This window comes from Hipposideros armiger, unplaced genomic scaffold (genome assembly GCF_001890085.2).
Source record: "Hipposideros armiger isolate ML-2016 unplaced genomic scaffold, ASM189008v1 scaffold_2, whole genome shotgun sequence".
Classification (NCBI taxonomy): Eukaryota; Metazoa; Chordata; class Mammalia; order Chiroptera; family Hipposideridae; genus Hipposideros; species Hipposideros armiger.
In genome coordinates this window covers 8,379,755-8,383,476 of record NW_017731352.1, presented here as the reverse complement: position 1 = coordinate 8,383,476, position 3,722 = coordinate 8,379,755, and positions in this window count along the sequence as shown.

Here is a 3,722-nt window from a genome sequence, read left to right as displayed (position 1 = left end):
CCTCCCTGCCTCCCCTGTGCTTCCTTTCGTTTCCTCTTCCTCCTTCTTCCTCTCCTCTTTCCTTGTCTCCTTCTTTAATAAAACATCTATTTCTGTGCCAGAACTTAGTGAAACTGCTGTTAGTCCAGGTAGTAAATTGAACTGGTGCTTTTTACCTCTAGAAAATCCGAAGGCGACCTTCTGTCACTGAGCTGGCACCCATGGCGGGATCAAGTGCTCCTGTTAGCAGGAAGGCAGGAAAGTACATTATCACTTCAGGGCTGTCATTACCAGAGGGTTTCACTGTGAACTACCGCATTCAGGGCAAGCAGGCAGGAGGGAAAAGGGTGTGTGTGTGTGTGGGGGGGGCAGGCGGGGAGGGAGAGAGGGACATAAACAGCAAGATTTTTTTTTTCTTTTTTGATTTGTTTGAGAGGCTGACCAGAAGGATGGTGTTATTTATAGTAGAGGCATTCAACTTGAATGCAAAACAATACTGCTTGCATTTAAAAGGTGATTAAGATAGCCGCCTTCCTCCCCTAGGCTTTCGGTACATCTTTGGAAAACCGAGGCTCAGCCACACCTGATGGCATCAGCTAATCAATGCATGCGCATCTTAAACCTGTCAAGACAAGATCTCCTATTTAGTTATAAAGTTAAAGATGTACAGTTCGTACCCGTGAAATCCCAGAGATCAGCTCATTGTATTGTTTCTTTCTGCTTGTAGAAGAAACTCATTTGAAGATATTTGTTCCTCCTTGATATAAATTTGTAAATTTGCTTTAAATAAATCACTTATCTAATATCCTAAATTACAGCAATAAAATGGCTAAAGATATGAGAGTGCTTTAGACTCGTTAATTTATTGTAGCTCATAATACAGTTGCCGAGTGCTATATCTAAGTATTGTTATCACCATCTTATAACAGGAGAATTTTGCTTAGGCAAAGGAGCAAAGTTCCAAATCTCGGGTTTTGGTTGCTTCATTCCTTTATACCCCGGTTGCTTACCGCAGACACTGAGCTCTTAACTGAGAGAAGTTATAATCATTTTTATCTGTTTCTTCCGACTCTGTTTTCTGTCTGGAAGCTGTTGTGCAGCATATCAGATAAGCAGATCCCTAATGAGTTCAAAGTCAGCTGGTCAGTCCCTGGATGTGTAGCAGGGCCCTTGTTAATCCAGTTATATGTAGCAGGTTACTCGTTTTCCCCTTTTCTATTCTCCACCCTGACTACACTAAGGTTTCTAATTTTATTGCCGAACGATCTACCTTTTAGCAACAGAAAAATCATCATCATTATTATTTTTAAAAGCAACCATGGTGAGAATGATTCCAAGCCAAGTGTTATGGCAAAAGTAAACAGTATGTAATGGCTACTCTACCATTCCCTACAGGACTATCTGTTTTCCCAACAAAAATATCTAGTGCTTCCCCGAGTTATTTTTTAAAGGGTGTAAGCAGTCATTCAGATAATCAGACTTCATTGCTGTGAAATTTCATCAAAGTGTACTCAATCCTTGAACTCATATCTGGGTCCATTTTGCCAATCAGATAAAACTTCCTAGGCTTTTTCCTAGAGGCATGAGGGTTAACTTGATCATATTGCACTGCAAAAGATTTTGTGCTACAAACCATTTTTCATAAAAGCTATTTGTTGTGTTAGGAGAACTCCAGACAGGCTCCTTGTTAAAATAGATTTGGGGGTGAGGGGTGGGGGGAGCGGGTAGGCCGGCTTGCTCTGCTTTATCACTTTGGATGCAATAACAATTTTTAGAAATCGTTACAAGTTAACTGCAGAAGAAACAAAGAGGCAGAAAAGAATTCAGGGGAAATTAGCATCTTAGTAAGTATTAATGTTATTTCTCATGAGCAGACCAACAATTATTTAAAAAAAAAAAAAAGAAAGAAAAAGAAAAATAGAAAATAACCCACCCCAAGGAAATCCCTGACTAGGAAGCACTGACTTTATTTGTCTTAAGATTGTCACTTGCTTCTTTCTTTTCTTTTGGGGGGCATAAAGGTTGAAGCCAACTGACTCCTTTATTTTTTCTTTTGTAAAGGTCAGCCACCCAAAGCATGCCCACGCATATCCACAGCAGCACAAACAGCCTTTGCATCAAAAAAGCACTAGGTGGTGCCCAGTTTCTTTGCCAGAGAAAGAGCTGGATTTCCCCAAGGGAGTCACTCCAGGGAAGTTCATCGGCCCAGAGCCCCACACAGTGTGATCTCCTCCTCTCACAGATGACCAGGAGTGTGGTGTCACGTTCTGTTATTTCCCTAAAGCATCCTGGGGCTTGCCCGGTTTAGGGGAGAGCTTTGGTTTGGGCCACCGTGCTTTTCCATGTGAAGGTGGGAGTGGAGGGGTGGTGGTGGCAAAAAGCTTTGAATATTCTCTTTGAGAATGAAAGGTAAGAGGATAGAAAGGCTGCCACTCTGCCATCTGTGTCTCTAAAAAGTGACAGTGTCGTCTCTTTGCCAAGGCTTTCCTCCTGCCGGATCATTCGGACAATGCTGTCCACATGCTAGTTTAATTTTTCTCCTTTTTACCCATACACAAGCTATAAAAACAATAATAGAAAAATAAAGTTTCATTTTAAATTTCAATTTGCTTCCGCATGAAAATAATTCTTTGTCAAAAGAAGTATGATTAAACCGAAGAATTTGCATGCCCATGTTCACCCCCATACCTACTGTTTGAAGAGGTAGCTTTAAACCACTGGGTTTATTCCTGAAAAAAAAAAAAATCTTATTAGGCACGCTTAACAGATTGTTGCTTTGTGTGCAAAAAAAGAGCAGATAACTGGCTAAAAAGATGTTTTCTTCAGGAGAATTTTATCCAGGCGATATGCCCATCAGATTTGTTTTAGAATTTAGAAGCTTTTAGAAAGTTTTTGTTCTTGTAAAGATCTGGTAGCTGCAATTGGGCATGGTCATACTATGAGCACACAATGAAAAGAAGAAAAGAATATATTGATTGTTTTCTAGTTAAAATATGTAAAATGATTTTATATCTATAACCTATTCTCTGAAATGTAGCTGAGTGGGGCCAGTGTGTTTAAATATATTTATGTTGTTTTAAAGAAGGCAAGGAAATTGTTTTTTTGAATGTAAAAAAGTAGACTTTTACTAAAACCTGACTCTTGTTTTCCAGTAGATGAACCATACTCCAAAACAAAGGGAAAAAAACCAAGACTGTTAGTAGTTTTAAAAGTTGAACTAAGAAAAAAGCTTTATTATGAAACGACAAGAATTATTTCTGTGCTCTAGCTGCCCTGTCATATGTCATGACATGTGGCAGGTTGACTGCTCATTAATTCTATTTATATCAGTATGATAATCCACCCCACTGAGTACACATGTGTTAAAATATTCATAAATTATATTTATTGTGGACAAATATACATTAAATGCCAAAAGAAGACCATTATTTAAAGACAAAAACTAGTCAAAATCAAACAAGCCTTGCCTTTTTAGTGTCAGTCCAGTACATTATGTTTTATCAAATTCACATTAATTGCCTTTCCTTCCAGTGCCTCATAGGGAATGTTTATTTTTAATTTTTAAGCTGTGCAAAAAAAAAAAAAAAAAAAGATTTCACTGAAAGGAATAGACTTGGAAAAACAAAAGATGTTATGTTATTTCAGACAAATAATAACATCAACAGGAACAAACCATCTAAAGAGAAAGGCACTTCTGGCCTCCAAAATTGTTAAAAATATGTCATGTGAACCCTAATACAGAC